This window comes from Molossus molossus, unplaced genomic scaffold, assembly GCF_014108415.1.
Source record: "Molossus molossus isolate mMolMol1 unplaced genomic scaffold, mMolMol1.p scaffold_m16_p_10, whole genome shotgun sequence".
NCBI lineage: Eukaryota > Metazoa > Chordata > Mammalia > Chiroptera > Molossidae > Molossus > Molossus molossus.
This window is the reverse complement of record NW_023425345.1, coordinates 25,764,225-25,787,905: the sequence shown is the minus strand read 5'-3', so window position 1 is coordinate 25,787,905 and position 23,681 is coordinate 25,764,225.

The following is a 23,681-nucleotide window of genomic DNA, read 5'->3' as shown; positions in this document are numbered from 1 at the left end:
ATTTACTAATAGAATAATGTATTCAGAGACTCTTGTGTCAGAAGAAGCAGTAAGTTCAAGAAACTGAGAGAAGTCAGTGAGGTTGGAGCTGAGAGGGCAAGGGGCAACATGAGGCTAGAGAAGAAAGAAGGGAAAGACCATGTCAAGCCTGGTCAACCAGGGTAACTTATTTGGTTGGACTCCATCCTAAGATTGATAAGGAGCAAATAAAGAGTTTACTATTGCTCACTTTAACACAGACAGCAGTGCTCTCCTGCCTGAGATCCTGAATTTTTCTACTCCAATCTGTGCTGCATGTCATCACAAGAGTTTTCATAAGATAATCCTCCAAACTAGCTAGATTTACTACTCAAGACAAGCCTACACAACTTGTACAGCACAACCAACTGGTCTACTCTTTGATCTCTGGGCTTTCCTGACTCTGTGCCTTATTCACCTTCCCCACCTCTGCTTCAGTTACTATCTATTATTCTTCTCTACCTCATGCCTACCCACCCCTGACGGGATCATTTAAATCCATCTGGAAACCATAAATACCCTGATCACCCTAACTTATCATGGCTCTCCATGTTCTCAGCATGACACCTACAACTCACATATCGCAACAGCTTGGGTTTCAGAGCTAGAAAGTCTTGGTTTGGATCCTGGTTTGGAGAAAACCACTAAATTTTCAAAGGCTCAGATATTTTTTCCCAGGTTTTTCTCTTTTTAAAAAAAAAAAAAAAATTATCTTTATTACTGAAAGTTTTACAGATGTACCCTCTTTTTTTCCCCCATTGACATTCTCCTTCCTGCTCCTGCCACCCCATGCCTTCACCACACTGTTGTCTGGGTCTATTGGTTATGCCTATATGCATATCAGTTCTTTGGTTTATCTCTTCCTGCCCTTCCCGCTGCGGTTTGTCAGTGTGTTCTCTATTTCCATGTCTCTGGATCTATTTTGTTTATAAACTTATTTTGTTCATTATATTCCACAAATAAGTGAGATCATGTGATACTTGTCTTTCTCTGAATGAAAGCCTAAGATATTTAATCTATAAAGTGGATAAAACCTTTGTACTTATAAGGTTATTGGGAATATTAAATTAGAATACATTTCTAAAGTGTCTAAAAGAGTAACTGGCACATAGAAAACATTGAATACTTATTATTCACCTTCCCTCCTTTATCTTCTCTTACTTGGTAGGCATTTTCTGTTGTTTATCTTTTGTATTTCTACCCTTAACATAGCACCTGACATATAATAGGTATCCCATCAATAATGTTGCATGATTAAAGAATGAATTAATCAAGTGGAATTCAACATCAGAAAATCTTTTAATTAATTAACCACCATTAACAGATTAAAGGGAGGAAAAATCTGATTACTTCAATAGATACCAAAATTTAATTTGGTCATGAAAAAAAATTCTAACAAAAAATAAAATATACTGTTCTTAATCCAAAAGTGTGCTCACCAATATCCTATGGATATATATTTAATGGTAAAATCTTAAAAGCAATTTTATTAAAGTCAGAAATAATACAAGAATGCTTGCATCAACAATCCCATTCAGTACTAGAGGTCTTTTTTTTTTAATCCTCACCCGAGGACACTTTTGCATTTATCTTCAGATAGAGCAGGAAGGAGAGAGGGAGGGAAAGAGAGAGAGAAACATCAATGTGAGAGAGACACATTGAGTGGCTGCCACCCACACAACCCCAGCCGGGCTGGGCACAAACTGCAACCGAGATACATGCCCTTAGTGGAAACCAAACCCAGGACTCTTCAGTCTGCGGGCCGACGATTTAACCACTGAGCCAAACAGGCCAGGGCAGTACTAGAGATCTTAATCAATAAAATAAGACAACAGTTAGAAATAAGAAGTATATAAAGTAAAAAGGAATTTGGAAAACTGCCCATACTGGCAGAGGATAAATTATCTATAGAAAATCTATATAGGAAATTAGCATCAGGAGAAGATGGACCTGAGGGAGGGTAAGTGTGTGAGAGAGTGTGAGTGGACGTGAAGGTGGACGACCAAACCCGAGCAGTGCAGAGACGCGGAGCAGAAGGTTCCTGTGCTGTGGCCAGCAGCAGCCGGCTACCTTGGTAAGCAGCCCTTCAGGGCGCTTCTCCCTGCACCGCGGGGAGGTCCCACCATCTTGGAAGATCCCAGGTCTTCCCTATGAGGAAGCATTGGGAACAGCTGGGGCCTAGCAATCTGAGCCTACCAGCTCACCTGGCACCGTCAGACCAGCAGACACTCTGTGTCAACCCGGCCCCATGCACAGTAGTGGAGCTCCCAAGGTGCTGGTTGCAGAAGCCTCAAACAGCCTGGATCCCAGCACCATCCCCCATAGTAGCAGCCTGATCAGAGTCTAGATATACCCCCAGCAACAGAGGCTGGGGAGCAGACATCCATCCCCAGGCAACAGAAGAACAGACCAGCAGCTGAGACCCATCCCCAAAAACTACAGCAAAAGCTGAGCAGGAGTTGAGCTCCATTGGGCAACAGCACTCTCCAGCGTCCAGCAGCAGGACCTGGGGCTCCACAGAGGCCTGTGCGGTCCAGTAGCTCACAAGTGCAGTGGGAAGCTGGAGCCCTAGAGAGACTGGTGCGATCCAGCTGCTCGCCCGCAGGAACTGCAGGGTGTGGGGGCACCAGAGAGGCCTGTGCAACCCAACAGCCCATAACAAAGGCATAGAGCCCTGTCCCCAAAGGGACTGTGCGATCCAGTTACCCACGGGACCTGCAGGGTGCACACCAGGAAGGCCTGTGCAATCCAGCTGCGCATAAGATAGGCATAGAGGATGTGAAAAACGGAGGCAGAGTGAATAGAAGCTATGCAGACAATCTCCCAGGACCAAACGGGAATTGCAACTAAAATAAAGACAAACCCTCAGGTAAAAGCAACAGAAAAGCAGCAGGACAGGACCATATAACCAGGGACACTGGTAGGATCTGTGGAGCCACAAGAGGGTGGTGGCTGGGAGCCCACGGACAGCAGCAGTCTTAGCTGTGAGCAGCGCCCTTGGGTAATAAAGACCAAGCCCACTCCACAGTGCAGAGAGCCAGAACAGAGCACTAAAATAGCCACAGTAACTCACTTGGGGGCTACAGCAGAGGGAGGGCAGACTGGGCTGGAACTCTGTGGGGACACCCGGGATTTGTAGGGCACTCAGAGTTTTTGCTGAATTGCGGCCACAAAGGACAGTGACCAGTGTGCTCCTACCCTGAACTGTGGGGAAAAGCAGCAGCCCACTCCCTACCCCCTCCCCACCCCCGCTTGGAGATTCAGCCTTTCCCAGGTGAGGCAAAGAAGTGCAAATTGAGGCTCATTAATAACCAGCATCTATCCCACCCTCTGGAAATCCTCTTATGCAGAAAGAACACCAGGGCTACATTCCAAGGCACTGAGTAACTGAGACTACTAGCCACCAGCAAAAAGCTAGAGGATAACTGAACTTTCCTGGGCTTGCCAATCTACCCAGGAAAGTGAGACTTGACAGTGGTGTTTAATATGGGCCCACCCAGGCTCATCCAAACTCAGTAGAGGGAGCCACAAGCAGCAGAACACTAACACCCACAGGGAAAATTAGGCAGGCTCCAAAACCCCCTGACATAGTCAAAATGGTAAAACAAAGAAACAAATCCCAAATGAAAGAACAAGAGAACTCTATCAAAAATAAAATGCAGCTAAGCAAATTATCAGAGGTAGAGTTCAGAACCATGATCTTGAGGAAGCTCAGCAGCATGAGTAAGGACATCAGCATAAAGAGTAAAGATACAGAAACATTGAAAACCAACCAAGTGGAAATGAAGAATGACATAGCAGAAATTAAGAATATATTGGAAGGACTAACCAGCAGAGTAGAGGAAGCTGAAGACTGAATCAATGAATTAGAAGACAGGGTAGAAAAAAATCAACCAATCAGAAAACAAAAAGGAAAAAATCAATTAAAAAACAGGAAGACAGCTTAAGAGAACTGTGGGACAACTGGAAACGTAATAACATTCGCATCATAGGAGTCCCCAAAGAGGAAAAAAATGGGCAAGGGTTAGAAAATATATTTGAAGAAATAGGGACAGAAAACTTTTCTAACTTGGTGAAGGGAGAAGGTATTCAAGTTCAAGAAGCACAGAGAGCCCCAAGTAAGAAGAACCCAAACAGGCCCACACCAAGACACATAGTAATTAAAATGCCAAAAATTAAAGACAAAGAGAGAATCCTAAAAGCAGCAAGAGATAAGCAACAGGTTACCTACAAAGGAAACCCCATAAGGCTCTCAGCTGACTTCTCAACAGAAACACTACAGGCCAGAAGGGAATGGCATGAAGTAATAAAGGTCATGAAAAACAAGGATCTGAATCCAAGACTACTCTATTCAGCAAGGCTATCATTCAAAATAGAAGGTCAAATAAAGAGCTTTCCAGACAAGAAAAGGCTAAGGTAATATATTAACACCAAACCAGCACTGCCAGATATGCTAAAAGGACTGCTGTAATTAGTAGAAGAAATAGGAAAAAAAAAAAATAGAACCACACTAAAATAAATGGCAATAAATAAGTACATATCAATTATCACCTTAAATATGAATGGTTTGAATGCTCCAATAAAAAGACACAGAGTAGCTGACTGGATAAAAAAGCATGACTCACATATATGTTGTTTACAAGAGACGCACCTCACAACAAAAGACTCACATAGGTTCAAAGTGAAGGGATGGAAAAATATCTTTCAAGCAAACGGAAAGCAAAAAAAAGCTGGGGTAGCAATACTCATATCTGATAAAGTAGATTTCAAAATGAAGACCATAACTAGAGACAAAGAAAGCCACTACATAATATTGAAAGGATCTATCCAACAGAATAATATAACCTTGGTAAACATATATGCACTCAATATAGGAGCACCAACATATATCAAAAATCCTTTGGAGGACTTCAAAGGAGAAATCAACAGCAATACAATCATAGCAGAGGACTTCAATACCCCGCTGACATCACTAGATAGATCCTCTAGACAAAAAATTAACAAGGAAACACAGACTCTAAATGAAGCGCTAGATCAAATGGATTTAAAAGATATCTACAGAGAATTACATCCCAAAACCACAGAATTCACATTCTTCTCAAGTGCACATGGAATATTCTCAAAGATAGAACACATGTTAGGGCACAAACTAAGTTTCTACAAGTTCAAGAAGACTGAAATCATATCAAGCATCTTCTCAGATCACAATGGCATGCAACTAGAAATCAATTGCAACAAAAACATGCAAAGACATTTGAAAACATGGAGGCTAAATAGCATGTTATTGAACAATGAACAGGTTACCATGGAGATCAAGGAAGAAATTTAAAACTTCCTGGAAACCAATGAAAATGAACACACAATAACACAAAATCTATGGGATGCAGCGAAAGCAGTTCTGAGAGGGAAGTTCGTAGCACTACAGGCCTACCTCAAGCAGCGAGAAAAATTTCTAACAGACTATCTAACCTCACAACTTAAAGAACTACAAAGTAAACAGAAAGAAAACCCCAGAGCAAGTAGAAGAAAGGAAATAGTAAAGATCAGAGCAGAAATAAATGACATGGAGACCCAAAAAAATAATAATAATAATTTAAAGGATCAATGAAACAAAGAGCTGGTTCTTTGAAAAGATAAACAAGATTGATGGACCCTTAGCTAGACTCACCAAGAAACAAAGAGAGAGAACCCAAATACACAAAATCAGAAATGAAAGAGGAAAAATAATAACTGACACCACAGAAATACAACAAATTGTTAACAAATATTATGAACAATTATATGGCAACAAATTTGACAATCTAATTGAAACGGACAAATTTCTAGAAACACATACTCTCCCAAAACTGAACATGGCAGAGATAGAAAACTTGAACAGACCAATAACAACAGAAGAAATTGAAGATGTAATAAAACTCTCCCAGCAAACAAAAGCCCAGGCCCGGACAGCTTTACGGGGGAATTTTACTGAACATTCAAAGAAGAACTAATACACATTCTCCTCAAACTATTTCAAAAAATTCAAGAAGAAGGAAGAATTCCAAACTTGTTTTATGAGGCCAGCATAAGTCTAATTCCAAAACCAGAAAAAGACACTGCAAAGAAAGAAAACTACAGACCAACATCTCTGGTGAACATAGATGCCAAAATCCTGAACAAAATACTAGCAAATCGAATCCAGCAATACATCCAAAAAAATTATTCACCACGACCAAGTGAGATTCATCCCAGGGATGCAAGGCTGGTACAATATTCACAAATCAATAAATGTGATACACCACATAAACAAAATGAAAGAAAAAAATTATATGATCATATCAACAGACGCTGAAAAAGCATTCAACAAAATCCAGCACCCATTTCTGATAAAAACGCTCAGCAATCTGGGAATAGAGGGATCATATCTCAACATAATAAAGGACATATATGAAAGACCTACAGCCAACATCATACTCAATGGGCAAAAATTAAAAGCATTTCCCTCAAGAACAGGAACAAGACAAGGATGCCCACTTTCACCACTCTTATTTAACACAGTATTGGAAGTCTTAGCCACAGCAATCAGACAGAAGAAAAAATAAAAGAAATCCAAATTGAAAAGGAGGAAGTGAAACTGTCATTATTCGCAGATGACATGATACTATACATAAAAAATCCCAAAGACTCCATCAAAAATTTGCTAGACTTAATAAATGAATTTGGCAAAGTAGCAGGATACAAAATTAATGTCAAGAAATCGACAGCATTCTTATACACCAATGATGAACTCACAGAAAGAGAAACTAAAAAAAAAAATCCCATTTACCACCACGGCAAAAAAATCAAGATACCTAGAAATAAACTTAACCAAAGAAATAAAGGACCTATTTGCTGAAAACTACAGGTCATTGAAAAAAGAAAGAGAGGAAGATATAAAAAAGTGGAAGCACATACCTTGTCCATGGATTGGAAGAATTAACATCATTAAAATGTCCATACTACCCAAAGCAATCTATAGATTCAATGCAATCCCCATCAAAATACCAATGACATACTTCACAGAACTAGAACAAATACTTCAAAAGCTCATATGGAACCAAAACAAAACCTTGAATAGCCACAGCAATCTTGAAAAAGAAGAACAAAGTTGAAGGGATCACATTACCACATTTCAGGTTATACTACACAGCCACTGTAATCAAAACAGCCTGGTACTAGCACAAGAACAAGCATATAGACCAGTGGAACAGAACAGAGAACCCAGAAATGGACCCAAGGCAATATGTTCAATTAATATTTGACAAAGGTGGCAAGAGCATACAGTGGAGTAAAGACAGCCTCTTTAATAAATGGTGTTGGGAAAATTGGACAGCTACATGCAAAAAAATGAATCTAGACCATCAACTTACACCATACACAAGAATAAACTCAAAATGGATAAAAGACTTAAATGTGACTCATGAATCCATAAAAATCCTAGAAGAAACTGTAGGCAACAAAAGTTCAGACCTCATACGATGCAGAATTTTTACTGATACATCACCTAAGGCAACAGAAACAAAGAAGAAAATGAACACATGGGACTACATCAAACTTAAAAGCTTCTGCACAGCGAAAGATACAATCATCAAAATGGAAAGGCAACCCACTGTATCAGAGAGCAAAATCGCCAATGATATATTAGATAAGGGGTTAACTTCCAATATATATAGAGTGCTCATATAACTCAACAAAAGGAAGACAAAGAACCCAATTAAAAAATGGGCAGAGGAACTAAATAGACACCTCTCCAAACAGGACATACAAATGGCTAAGAGACATATGAAGAAATGCTCAACATCACTAATCATCAGAGAGATGCAAATTAAAACAACAATGAAGTATCACCTCACACCTGTCAGAATGGCAGCCATCAACAAATCATCAAACAACAAGTGTTGGCGAGGGTGTGGAGAAAAGGGGACTCTAGTACACTGCTGGTGGGAATGCAGACTGATGCAGCCACTATGGAAAACAATATGGCGTTACCTCAAAAAATTAAAAATTGAACTTCCATTTGACCCAGTGATCCCACTTCTAGGAATATACCCTAAGAAGCCTGAAACACCAATCAGAAAGAATATATGTACCCCCATGTTTGTAGCAGCACTATTTACAATAGCTAAGTTCTGGAAACAGCCCAAATGTCCATCAGTAGACGAATGGATAAAAAAGCCGTGGTACCTATACACATTGGAGTACTATGCAGCTGTAAGAAAGAAAGAGCTTTTACCCTTTGAGACGACATGGAGGAACCTGGAAAGTATTATCCTAAGTGAAAGAAGCCAAGCAGAAAAAGACAAATACCACATGATCTCACTTATTTGTAGAATATAATGACCATAATAGTCTGAGGAATGAGGTAGTCACAGAGATGTGGAAGTGGGGTAAAGACTGACAATCCCCAGAAGAGGGAGGTAGGGGAGAGATAAACCACAGAACTTATATGCATGTGTGCATGAACAATGGATATGGACAACAAAGCTGGGGACAGGGCGGGGAGGAAGGGGGAGGGGGAATTGATGGAGGGGGAAAATGAAAAATCTGTAACAAAAATAAATTAATTTTAAAAAGAGAAAATTAGTATCAATGAAAGTATTCAGCAATATCATTAGAAACAAAATCAACATATAAAAATCAATAGAGTATATACATGCAGTGAAATATTATTCAGCATTAAAAAGGAATGAGGTACTGACACATGCTACTACACATATACTTTAAATAGATAAATCATGTGGTATATATATTACATCTCAGTAAAGCTGTTAAAAGTCAATAAATGTCTATAAATAAATAATAAACAATTTAAAAACTTAATGGAAAAGCCTCATTTACAAAATCTGTAAGGCATCTAGAAAACTAATTAATATTGTATAATACCTTTATTTATTGAGAAAATTACAATGTTGAAGTACAAAAGAAAACACTTGAGTAAATGGAGAAATAAAACATGTCAGTACAAGAATATTTGATATGGAAAAGAGCAATTCTCCCTAAATAAATTTATAAAAGGAATATGGTTTCACTCAAATATTTATTTGATCTTAAAATTCATATGAAAGAGACAGGAGCTAAAGATAGTTCAAACATTCCTTAAGGAGATAAATAAAGTAAGAGGCAAGGTTTGCCCTACCAGAGATCAATACTTATAATGGAGAAGAATTATTGACAGAGTATATTAGTAAGAGATGAATATAAGCTAATAGAACAGAGAGCTTAGAAATACTCTTATGTAAATTAAAAATTGATATATGAAAGAAGTGACCTTTAAAAAAATCAATAGAGATGTTTTTGAAGAAAAGATGGGACAGTTAATAAATGATTCTGATATAATTGATTACTGAAAAAATTATCTTATCTCTTCCACCAACCACAGAAATGAATTCCAAATAGATTAAACACAAAGGAAATTTCACAACTTTTAGAAGAAATTGGAAGAATATCTTTATTGTCTCAGAGTATAGTTTTTCTTAAACAAGACAAAAAAAAACATTAAATTTACATGAAAAAAAATGGGTTAATTTAACTAAGTTGGTTTCTCTGAAAATCGGCACTATTACAGCTATGAAAACAAAGTGAAAAGACAAGTCACAGACTAAGATACGATATTTTCAATGTATATAATCAACAAAGGTTTTGTGTCCAAAACACATGAAATGCTTATATAATTCAATATGAAAGAACAAATAACCCAATAGAAAATTGGTCAAAAGATACAAATAAGATATATACAGAAGAAGAAAGCTAAATGGCCAATCCACTTATAAAAAAATTTTCGACACCACTAGAATCAGGAAAATGGAAGTTAAAAATAAATTAAACCTTGCCAGTAAGCAATCTTCTCAAGGATGCAAAAACATGGGAACTCTCATATACTGCTGTTGAGAATGCAGATTGGTACAACCCACTATGGAATAAAATATGACCATATGTAGAAACATTAAAGCCATGCATTCACTCTTTAGGACCCAGCAATTTTCATTCCAAGTATATATACCTTAGGAAAACTATAACGCCAATACACAGGGGGGCTTGTTTTAGAGTGTTTTGCATTACCTCTAATAACCAAAAACAAAAACATACAAACAGAAAAAGGAATAGTTATGATTAAATATCTATAGCAATTAAAGTACATTAACATGGATAAGCATCCCCCAAATTAATTTAGTACCAAAAAAAAAAAAATCTCCTGAATGACAACATATAGTATGATACCTTTTATACACATTCTTAAAATATGGAAAACAATACTCTGTATAATTTATGGACATATAAATGTGTAGGGAATAAGAAAATATGCATGAAAATGACAAGCAGATGCATAAAGAAGTGGTTCCTGGGGGAGGGGGAGAACAGTGAGCGTGACCATGGGTAGAGTGCCACAGGACATTCAATTATTTCCACACTGTTTTGCCAAATACAGCAAAAATTAAGATTTTAAAACTAGTGGTGAGTATAAAGAATTCTTATAAATATTTTTACTCATTTCTGTATGTTTGAAATATTTAATAATAAAAAGAAATAAAACCTAGGTTTTCACAAATACATTACACAAAAGGTTCATTTCTTTAATATACAAAACCTCTTGGAAATAAATACAAAAACATCCACTAGAGAAAAGTGAAAAATAACATAAGCAGAGTCTACAGACAATAAAATAATAATAGTTAATTAACATCTTAAAACCCACTATCAAAAAATTCAAATAAAAAGTAAATAGCCCTGACTGGTTTGCTCAGTGGTTAGAGCATCAGTCTGAGGACCAGAGTCGCGAGTTCAATTTCTGGTCAAGGGCACATACCTTGGTTGCGGGCTTGATCCTCAGCTCCAGTTGGGGTTGTGCTGGGGGTAACCAATTAATGTGTTTCTCTCACATTGATGTTTCTCTCCTTCCCTCTCTCTTCCTCCCTCCCTTCCACTCTATCTAAAAAAAAAAATCAATGGAAAAATCCTTGGGTGAGGATTAAAAAAAAAAAGTAGGCAGGTATCATTTTAACTGTTAGATTTAAAATATATTTTTTTCTTGGTGATATTCAATGTTGGCAAAAGTATGATTCCATGAACACTCATATGCTGCTGGTAAGAGTATAAATTACTAGTAATATGCAGAAAATATTTGCCAGATTAAACAAAAATGTCCATAATTTTTTACCTTGCAATTATACTTAGAAGTATAAGAAACCAAAAGAGGAATGTAATAAAGATTTGTGTTCAGAGATATTATTAGTTGTATTGTTTATGATAGCAAAAAACAAAAAACAAAACAAAAAAAAAACTAGCACATGAACATCCAAATTAAGGAAATGATTCAATAAATTGTAGATTTATCCATAAGATGGATAGACTACCATGTAGTCATTCATTCACAGTGATGTTTATAAAGATTTTTTAAAGATATTGGGAAATGACTGTGATGTAGGGTTAAATGGCAATATAAAGTATTGATGTGTTTTACATTGTTACCCAGTTATGTAAACGTACACAGGAGATCTCATTATCCACATATTCATTATCCAAATCTCCATAGTTGCAAAATTTAATAAGATGAGAGGGAGTTTGTAGAGCTGCACAAATCACATATAAAGCCTCTAGAAAATAAGGATCAATGAAAAAGTTAAGAGATGACAAGATAGGCCATGCAAAAGAGAATGAGAGCCCGGACGGTGTGGCTCAAGTGGTTGAGTGTCAACCCATATACATCAAGAGGTCATCGGTTCAATTCCCAATCAGGGCACATGCCCAGGTTGTGGGTCCAATCCCCAGTGGGGGGCATGCAGGAAGCGGTCAATCGATGTTCTCTCTCATCGATGTTTCTATCTCTCTCTCTATTTCCCGTCCTCTCTCTCTAAAATTAATAAAGGGGGAGGATGAGAGACTATTGAAGAAATTGATAAACTCTTCAAACATTTTTACAAAATTCAACCACTTTATAATTGTGTTACAAAATAATTCAATGAGAAGTAAAACATGTAGTTTTAAATTATCTTTCCTTTTTGGGGGGTTACTTCCTGACCCCCTTTTCTATCATTTTATTTATTGATATTTTTTTCTAAGAATTGGTGTATAATTGCAAGTATTTGCATATTTTTATTACACTTTGAAGATAAAATTACAATTACTCTTTTAAGAACTGTTAAAAGACAAACTGAGGCATATTAAGATATTTAAGAGTTTATTTGAGCTAAAATTGAATTGAATCAGACAGCACCAAACCAGAAGTGGTTAGGAGAACCCCAGGAACAGGAGTCAGGGGAAAGACTTACATAGATAGAAGCTACAGAAGCAAAGCAAGGAAATGATTTGATTGGCTATAGCTTCAAGCCTAGTGGACTGTTTGTGATTGGCTGGCCTTAGTGTTTTGATTTCATAACCTTGAGGCATTTACAGCTTAGATTTTGGTTTACTTACATAGGCTGCCATGGGATTAGAGCCACTTCAGCCTCTTGGCCTCCTTGCTTGATTAATTTAACACCACTTATGAATTTTGATTCCCATTTTCATTAATTAACTTCAGATAATTCTAAGTTAACAAAGACTTTCTGATTATTATGCATAGAAAATAGAAAGTAGAATGGCACTGTCCAATAGAAATACAATGTGACTCAGCTGTGTAATTTAGATGAAATTAATTGAACAATATATTGTATTTAACAAAATTATCAATGGGACTTTTTTTTAGTAAATCTCCAAAATCCAAATGTATATTTGACCCAGAATATCTCAATTTGAACTAACTACATTTCAAGTATTATATAATTCAAGTCCAGAAGAAAATGCACCAAAATGTTTTTCAAAATGCACACAAAATGGTTATGTACAAAGGGATTTGATGTGAGAAATTAATTTCATTATTGAGTTCTTTTTAACTTTGGCATTTAATTATCCCATATTTTTAGCTTTCTAATTTCACTTATGAAGGGTAATATTTTTCTATATCTCTCACTATGTTTAAGTATTTAAATAACAGTATTTTTTTTCCTATTTCTGTTTATGTCCTTAGTTGCATTTCATTTCCTGCTTTAGCTTTTCTGGTTTTTTCAGAAAAAAAATTTTTTTTTCCATCCTTTTCACAGATAGCTCAGTGAGCTTCCACTTCCAAGATCATTTTTAAGGAACTTGATCCAGCCAAGTTAATTTCTTTCTAGCCTTTCTTGCTTTCTCGTGGTGTAAGATCGTTTTTTTTCTTGTTATTATTTTCTTATGCAATAAGTAGTTTCCTTAGATTTCTTTATCTTCAAAAAAAAAAAAACCTTCCCAGGGGAACCTTAGAGTTATTAGAATTCACTTAGTTGATTATCATTCTTTTTCTCTTACAGGTTTCTTTCTTTTTGTCCTTTAGAATCATACATTTTAGAACATATAAATGTATGGTCACTTTCATTGGTTGCTAAATTTAAACTCTTAAATACTTACTTCCTGGACATGAGTATCACATGGTGAGTTCTGTTTGCATCCCCGTGATTTGATTCCTCTGCCATTTGGCCATAAAGGGCTATTTTTCCTAAATGAGCTGGAGATCTTACTTTGCATCACTTCCCCATGCTGTCTTCTTTCAAAGAAGATATCCACAGAAATTGTTGGGCTACTCTCCTAAATTCTGTATCAAGAAGCTTTCGGTAAATTGTTCAAACTATGGAGCTTAGTCAAGAGACTGTGTGCCATTTCTTGAGGCTATCTGCTAAATTTCACTTTTCAGATGTACTTAAGTCACTGAGAAAAGAATTGTCAATATATGTACAAGCTAAATTATTTTGAAATTGTTGCTGTATATTAGGCAACTGGTACTTATAACTGTTAAGACACTATACCCTCAGACAGTAGAAGAGTCTATGTAAATAACATAGAATTGGACAGAAAGAAAAAAGAAGTAATAAAGATGGTGATGGGTGGGTACTCAAGTAGCAGCTGATTGAATACTAACAGCTTCCCAAAGTGATTCAGACACTAATGTACAGATGCTGAAATCCAACTCCCTAAACATCTGCTCAGGAACCCTCAGAGGCCACCCACAGAAAACAATAGGGTTGTTTTTTGTCTCTCTCTGGGGATGGGAGTGAAAGACTGTGGATAATAGCTTCTTAATCCAGGAAGTGAGAAATAAAATAGAATAAACACGGGGATTTGGGGTGGAATCAATTAATGATCATTTATATTTTATATGCAATGTGAGTAAAAGTGGTGAAAGATCAATTGAATAAGATTATTCGGAGGCCTAATTATTTGTTTATATTCTGCCCCTCTTTGTAGGGCTACAGAGACTGAAAGGCAATCTCAAATAGTAATAGTCCATATACATGAATGTATAGAAGGAGGTAAAAAAGAAAAGAAAAAAATGGGAGGAAGGAAGGGAGGAAGATAGAGAGGAACTTCAGTGAAGTATATTTCATTCGTAGAATAGGTTTCCTGGAGGGGGGCCGACAAAATATTGGTTACCATTTGATTAAATTCAAAAAACATCTATTGAGTACTTGCTGGGTAAATTGTGCTAGGTGCTAAGGAGTGTCACAAGATAACCAGAGAGTTAGCTCTCTACATAAGATATAACTATGTGCTCCCTCCAGCCACCACATGCCCACAGAGTGACCCAGTGTTTACCTCATCACAAGGTAGGGATCCAAACTAGGATGGAGCCCAACCCAATTCCAGGACCCCTTCGAAGAAGACCAATTTGGAGGAGCCCCAGAGATAAGAATGAGTCCTGAATTCATCTGGGGCTGACAGAGCTGCCCTTAATCTTGAATTCTTGTCAGCTCATCTATAAGTGGTCTCTGCCATTTCCAGGATTCCCTCTGTCTTCTCCACCACTAAACAGGCTATACCAGAGCTCCTGGGAACGACCCAACCAGACAGAGTGTTTAAGGAGAATGTATAAAGTGTGATTTATGTCTAGGTAGGGCACTTGTAGCAGGTCCCCTCTTCCCCAAGAAGGAACAACAGTACTGTAAGTTAAGGGAAACCCTAGTGTCTGGGACTGAAGACAGGAGGGGGAAGGAGGTCAGGAGAAAGCCCAGAGAACTCAGATTTAAGAACCAGTTACTAATTGTGTGCCAGTAAAAGAATTGTTCAACCTTTCCTGTTTGCTCAGCCTTCGAATGATGGTAATGTTACCTGTGTCACAGGGTCACACTAATGTTTCAATGAGATAAGATACCTGAACATTCTGGGAACATCTATCAGATATTAATTCATATTTATAAAATTGTGAAAGAGATAAGTGGATAGGTGAGAGAAGAGATTTCTTAGCCTGCTGACAGTGTAACAGAGCCTTAGGGGATAGAGACTGGCTGGACTCTGGAAGCTGGAAGGAAACAGCCAGACCAATGGCAGGAACTACTTCAATAACCAAATTCCGTTCTTTAACTTGTGAACCTGGGACTATGTTTATAATCGTATTGAGCCTAAACTCTACATGCTGTCTGTGATAGAATCATAACCAAAGAACACCAGAAAGCAGCCTGAAATTTACTGCTGTCAAGGGCCTTAGAGGCTGGGAGTGTTGCGTTCCAGAAGCCATTTAAACACACAGGGGAGGGAGGAGCCGGCAGCTTCCAGCCATCTGGCTTCAGCTCTACCACACCCTCCTCTCCATCCTGTCTGAGACTGCACTCTGGGGCCCGCCTGAAGCTGGACCAGATTCCACATAAATTGAGGTGCAACTCATCTTTCCCTGGACAATCAAATCACCCAGGGAGGCCCTGTGTTTCTTCTTGAGTCCCAGTCCTGGGTTTCTTTTCCCTCGACTTCACTGATTTTACCACTTTTCTCGTTGCATCTTTTCAGCCTGCCTAATAAAGCTGTGAAGAAACAAACTGAAAAGTAGGGCTGCAGAATTGAGCTAAACTTAAAATAGTCCACTGGTTCTCACTTTCAGTAAACCCTAGAACCACCAGCTTATTATCCCTCCTGTCAACTAAATGCCAACAAAACACATAGTCTCAAAAACTGACTTCTATTTTGTGGACAGTTGCAGAATTCCAGGACACTCTAAGAATGTTGAGCAACTAAAGCAGGGACTATTAATAAGCAAACTGCCATTAGCTTTGGACAGTTAATCCAGGTCAAAAATAAAATGCTAATCTTTAATATTTAAATAGCAAATTAAAATTTACCAAATGTTTTATACCCATTTTCTCATTTGATAGTGTAACTCCCAAGATGGCTCCAAATGGTTCTGGCCCTCTGGTGTTCATGCCCTTCTGTAGCCACTCCCACGGTGACTCGGGCTGACCTGTACAGCCAATAGAATATTGCAGAAATGATGGAGTGTGACCTCCATGCACAGGTCACGACACACATTGCAGCTTTCACTTTACTCTACTCATGGGCCACTCTCTCTGGGAGAAACGAGCTGCCATGTTGTGAAGCCACTCAACATGTCTGTATATCTCTATCTATATTTCTATATCTATCTTTATCTATATATCCTATTAGTTCTGCTTGTCTGGATAACACTAATTAATTCAGCAGCCCACATAATGAGGAATGGAGGTCTCCTGACAACAGCCAGGAGCAAATGAGAAGTGGATCCTACAATCCCTATCAGTAATTCAGGTGAATGCAACCTTTCCCAACATCTTTATTTAAATAACAGGTTTATTAAAACATAATGCATATATTATACAATTCACCCATTAAAATGTACAAGTCAATGGATTTTAGTATATTCGCATACATGTGTAACCATCACCACAGTCTTTTAGACTATTTCCAACACCACAGAAGAAATCCCTTATTTCTTAGCTGCCTCCCTATCATCCCATACTCCCCATCCCTAAGCAACTACTAATTTACTTTTTATTTCTATAGATTTGCCTCTTATGGACATTTTTTTTATATATGTATGCATATAATATGTGGTCTTTTGGGACTGGCTTCCTTTATTTAGCACAATGTTCCCAAGATTCATTTATGTTGTGGCATATACCAGTACTTTATTCATTTTTATGGATGCATTAAATTTCATTATGTAGCTATATCACACTTGTCTATTTGTTCACAAATTCATGAACATTTGGGTTGTTTTCAACTTTTTCTATTATGAATAATGCTTCTATCAATATTCATATACAGCTATTTGTACGAACATGTTTTCATTTCTCTTTGGCATATACCGAGGAGCGAAATTATTGGATTATATGATAACTCTATATTTAACCATTCGAGGAACTACAAGACTGTTTTCCAAATGGCTGCACCATTTTATATTCCTACCAGCAGGAAATAAAGGCTTTGATTTCTCTACATACTCACGAATACTTGTTATATCTTCCTTCTTGCTTCTAATGATCCTAGAGGGTATGAAGTGGCATCTCACTGAGGTTTTGGTTTGCATTTCCCTAATCACTAATAAGACTGAACATCTTTTCATGTATTTCGTGGCCATTTATATATCTTCTTTGGGAAAACGTCTGTTTGGGTACTTGGCCCACTTTTTAATTGGGTTATTTGTCTTTTAATATTAAGTTGTAGCTTTTTATATGTTCTAAAGGTCTCTTAATAGATATATGATTTCCAAATAGTTTCTTCCATTCTGTCCACTCTCTTAACAGTGTTTTTTGAAGCATAAATATTTTAATTGTAATGAAGTCCACAGCGCGCAGGCGCAGCTGGCTGAGGAGTGCAGATGGGACCTGGTATCTGACCTGTGCTGTCCTGACCAACTGGGCATCTGAATCTGACTTAGGGCTGCATTGGCCCAGAGGAAATGGCCCTTTTTCAAACATGCCCAGAGCACAGTTTGATTGCCAAGCCATACGCCCAGAGGGCTGATACCCCCATGGAAGTACCTTTTCTGATTTGCACAAAGGAACTGTATAAGCCTGTCAGGTTGTCCCAACAAAATTATATAACTGGAAAAAGGTTTTGTATTTACTAGTTTTACATGCCTATTAAGCAATAGTAAGTAATGGAACCAATCCCAGACAAATTTTTAAATCTAAGACAATAGTTGTTCTCCCTACCCTCTCTTACCCCCCCCCCCTCCCACACACACACACACAATACCTCTTTCTTAGGATCTTGCTCTTAGGAATGAGAAGAGCAGGAAAAAGACCTCATATAATCTGAGTGTCTCCTGTGTCCCAATATGTGGCTAATCACCTTACGTACACAACATCACTGCATTTTTATAATTCTAAGAGGCAGATATTATTATCCTCATTTTATAAATAAGGAAGTCCACTAAGAGAGGTCAAATAATTTATCCAAGTCCCATAGATGAAAAATTATAGAACTGAGGTTAGATCAGGTCCATCTGACTCTGGAACTTTCACTCACCCACCACACCTTGCTTTTCCACCTCCCTGACAAATCCTACAGGGATGTCTCTCCAGGAACATCAACATTCTCATTGAGAACTCCTGATAAACATTCAAGATGCCAATACATTCATCTAAAATGGTAAACTGCTAAGCCTTGAAATATAGGATTATTTGGGGGCATTAAGAACAAACATTCCACATAAGTAACCTCCTAGACTTAAAGGTGGACAACCTACTGAGCAGTCTCCACAGACATCAGACAATCTACTGAATTCCATGTTTGGATTTCAGATGCTGCTGCACTTTTTAACTCTGAGATGGAAAATAATATCTACTGATACAAGAAGGCAGATGTTCATACATTCCTTCAGCCAGTATTTATTGAGCATTTACTATATACAAGGTATGTGACAGAGACAGTAGAAGGTACAACATTAAACAAGGCAGATATGCTCCCTGACCTCATGGAGCTTAGAAGATAATGAGCTTCCTTAAACTCACCCTTTCTCTCCCTCTCTCCTCTCTAAGTAGGAGAGAAACTACACACTTAGCTCTCATTACAACCCCTGCAGTGAAAGGCTCAACTGACTAGGGCAAAGCTTGGTAGGAAATAGCTGAGATAATGCTTTCAAAAACCTTCCTCTTACCTTCGCCAGTGAGCAGCCAGAGCAGACACACATGCCTCTGAGCAGCCACTCAGGGACCCAGAGGAAGAGGCTTAAACTCCACTCCCCCAAACTGAAGGTTAAGCGGGTTGCATGGCTGGGAGCAGGAGCACAGAGGACAAAGGACCTTTAGGAAAACTTGGCTTTGAAACCTGGAATGTCAGTTTATTATTGTCATGATTTGACCAGGCAATCTCAGAAGGTAGCCGAGTTTGAGTTCATTTCAGAACAACATGTAGAAATAATTGACTGGCCACCCAAAACCTTATCTGAACCTAAAATGTCTGCAAAGTTGGGCAACAAAGTTCAAAGAAACAGCCTTTTCCTTGAAGGATTTTAGTGCCAAGACTCCTTCTGGTCCAGTTGTAACTGAGTGAATAAGGAAGCCAAGAAAATTCAATGGAATTTCTGGAATTCAATCCTGGGTGTGCTGCAAGCTGAGGACAGAAATGTTTGGGTTGATGAAAGAGGGGTGTAGGCCTGTTTGCTTTAAGGTCCTTCCCATCCTCCAGAGCCTTGGCCAGTGTTATAGAGTCAGGCCGGCTTCCAGGCTCCTTGCAAAGACCAAAAGTCAAGGTGATCTGTCCAAAAACTCCTCCATCTATAATATATTATATGGAGAACATTCACCAGCAACCTCCTTTTAAGACAGAGTAGGTTCAAAAACTCCACCTACTGGAAAAACTGGTTAACAAAATGAAATTTGACACCATGTCAAAGAAACCGATGCACAAGTCCTGATAAGAGAGTGATGTGGGCAGACTTGAGGGCTGCCGCCCAGGGCAGACAAAAGGCCAGGCAGCTCCCTCCAGCCAGCGCAGCTCAGCTTTCCCTCTTCATAAACTGGGGCTCTGGAAAACATTTAATTTGGGGGGAAAGATTCAAATAGATAAGACAGACAGACAGATACAAAATATATAAAACATGAAAAAACCTGGTGTTGTAGGAAAAAAAATGCTGCATTGGGATTTAAGAGATCTCTCTTCTTGTCCAGGCTGCCGCGAGGGCCCCATGGGACCTTAAGGAAGTGATCATGGTCTAAAGGATCTCTAAGGACCAGTTAATTCTGATCAGTTAATTCTGTGATTGCAAGAAAGCTCTAGCAGGTTATAGCCGCTTTTAATGGCCAGAGCTTGAACCTTACCCTAGTCTCCTCCTCTTGAGAAGAGAGAGTTTTACATGGAGATAAACCTGAGAACTGTGAAGTCATCTCTACGCCAGAAGACCCCTGTAACCAAACAGAAAGCAATGTAGGGGTTAAATCAGCACACTGTATTCTGAAGGGGTCTATACTGTGCCCTGGGCCATAAAATAACCCAACAACAACAACAATAATAAAGGCATATTGGTATTGAGAACTCACAGTGGGTCAGACATGGGGTCCAGCATTTTATAAATTTTGGCTCTTTTAATCCCCACTACAGTCCTAAAAAATTAGAAATATTATCATTCCCATTTTACAGATGAGGAAACTAAGGTTCAAAGAGGGTAATTGACTTGTCCAAGATCACATCGCTGCTCATGAAAGAAGCAGACATCAGTGCCAGGCAGTCTGATGTCAGTGCTCTTGACCTCTGTGCTGCTCAGAGTGGAGACCAAGAGGGAGACTCCGCATTGGACACTCATCAGAGAAGGGAGGAGTAGTTGTAAAAGCAATGAAATACATTGTCAGCAAACAGGTAGCTACTCAACAAAAACCAGAATCTAGAGGGATGCCTCAATGACACTTCAGAATAATCTGGCTGGACATACTGAGTTATTAAGGAGCAACGGCTCCAAGGGACCGAGAAGAGACAGGCGGAAAAGTAGTTCTCCAAAGAAATGATGAAATCAAGTCACTGACCACTGGCAGAATGAGAGAAAGATAAACAGGCAGGTCCCTATAGACAGGGTGAGAGAGACATGTTGGCAAGAGAAACTGCCAGAAATTCATGCAGAGTGTCCAAGAGCCTGTCAGCGTTGCTTAATGGTCCTAGGCTGTTTGAATGGAGCTTGAACACTACTAAATTCCTGCTTTAGATCAAAAAAAAAAAAAAAAAAAAGCAGTCAGTTCTGGGTCAGGAGAGCTGAGAGAAGGTTCTACCTTCACCTGCCGAGATAGCTCTTTGTCCATATTTGTGCTGATTGCTTGAGGACGGGGTGAAAGGAAAGCAGTGTGCACTATCATTTAGATACATCTTGCCCTATGACATTGACTAAATCTCAAAGATAGTCTCTTTCCTGTTGTCCCAGAGCCTTCACCTTCCAGTCCAGGATTTCCAGACTCTCAGTATTTCCCTCGGCTGCTCTGTCCACACTTGACCTTAAATATTCCACATAGTTTACTCCTTTTGAAAAACCTTCATATCTCCCTCTTTCTATCCTAAGCAACAATGGTTGCTAGCAAGCAACGATGAAATAGCATTGTCGAGAAAAAGGGTCTGGAAAGGCTATTCTGCAAGGATGAAGTGAAAGGGGCAGTGGTGATGAAGAGCCTCCCCAGATGGAAACCAACCGGGAACAGATGGCGGGCACAGTGTCTGCCACGTGCAAAGAACTCAAGCAGTGTTTGCTAGAAGGAAGAAAGAAAGACAGGAAGAAAGAAAGGGGAAGAACGACTTTGCTAGTAATAGCTGATCTGAAGATTTGGAGTCCTCCAGACAATATTTAGGACCTGCCAACAGCCACTAAAAATCTTTTTTAAAAACAAGTCAGATAGCCCTGGCTAGTTTTGCTCAATGGTTAGATTGTCGGCCCGCAGACCAAAGTGTCTCAGGTTCGATTCCGGTCAAGGGCATTACCAGGGTTGTGATTCACCCCTGCTCTGGCCGGGGTTGTGCGGAAGGCAGCCGGTCAATGTGTCTCTCTCACATCAATGTTTCTCTCTCTCTTTCTCCCTCTCTCTCCTTCCCTCTCTCCCTCCCACTCTATCTGAAGATAAATAGAAAAATGTCCTTGTGTTTTAAAAAAACACAAGTCAGATAATATGTTCTCGTAATGACCTTGATGTCTGCTCTGCACTGTTTTGTTTCTTTTTTTATTTATTTATTATTATATTTTTTTATTCTCACTCAAGGACATTTTTATATTTATCTTCAGATAGAGCTAGAGGGAGAGAGGGAAGAAGAGAGAGAGAGAAACATCTATGTGAGAGAAACACATCGACTGGTTGCCACCCACATGACCCCAACCTGGGCCGGGGACAAACTGCAACAGAGGCACATGCCCTTAGCGGGAACCAAAGCTGGGACTCTCTGGTCCCGACATTCTAACCGCTGAGCCAAACCGGCCAGGGCTATTTTGTTTCTTCAACCCTAAGTCTTTAAATTCTCCACCAACTGATCCTAGTAACTATGCAACTTTATCTTCCTCAGCTCTTAAGGAGGACTCTCTACCCCAGCAGTCACCTGACCTGGTCTTCTGTTGCCTTATCTCACTACCTTTTATGTGCACATCAGTCTGTCTCCTATACTAAAGTATAAGATTCTAAAGTTTCATGTGTTAAAATGTTTCCTATTTGCCTCCCCAGGTCCTCTTTCTACCCTTCTTCATCCTGCCCTTGGGAGGCTCGACTCTTTAGACTAGTACCCAGCCCCGCTTGCATCTTTGGCTTCCAGCAGGTTTGGTCAATAGGAGGCACAGATGAAAGACTGGAGGGTGGGAAGAGACACAGGTCCGGGATTTACTCCCTCCTGCCAGGCTATTTCCTCCGGTCAGTAGCTGTGTTCTTCTACCAAATACTATAGTTCCTGTCAAATGGCCCCTCTCCAGGAGCCAGAGTTCTTCCCAGGACTGATAGCTATTCCTTCCCCTCGTGCCTTCCTGCTGAGAGGTGTGTTCGTCCTATATATTGATTGCTTCATCCCTTCCTGGTTCTCTCATCTTAACCCCACAGTTTTGTAAACTGTCTATTCATGAAGCCGCCATTCAGTGTTTATTCACTGTGGGTCGGTCCCTTAGGATGGAGCTAGGTGCACACTAGCTTGGTGCTGGAAGTGAGTCCTATTTAATCTCTCCCTCTTTCCTGCTGAGGTCCTAGAACCCCCACCCTAGTCCTAGAGGGACACCTCCTACTTAATTTTTTTCCCTTTGCTAGGATTCTATTGAAGGTGAAATCTCTTCCAGTGTAAATATGGCTTCTGGGAGGAGCACATTCTTATCTTGATCATGATGGAAGTGAGTAAGCTTATCAAACTCATTGAGGAGAGTGAATAAATATAACATATTTTGAGAGCCTGTGATTTATTAACCATTATTTAGGTGTTGTCATATATGTGAATCCCTGGAGACATAGTACAACAGATGTTGCTTTTATTTGGGACAAAGGGAGGAAAAGATTGATCATGTCTGTGCTAAGGAGGATAGGTGACTAGAGGGTGTGAGGACATGGGGAACAACTTAGAGGGATTCTGTCCAAAGATAGGGACAGACCCCGAAAAAAAACTGGATTCATTCACATATTTGTACAGGGCTGGGTCGGCCCCACCTACTTCCTTCCTCCTCTCCGCCCAGCATTACTTCTCTACTGGAACTGCTACTTCCTCCTCCTCCTCTTTCCCTCCTGTGTCTTTGGTCACCCCTCATATGTGTTGTCTAGGTTACAGAGGAAATTCATATTCACAATTGTTAAGGAGATGCCAGCTACCTCTTATGCAGCATTCAAACAGCTGGGGGTCTGGGGAAAAAGTAGGGAATTGGAGAAAGTCACCCCATAAGGGCTCTGACATTTATGACTCTG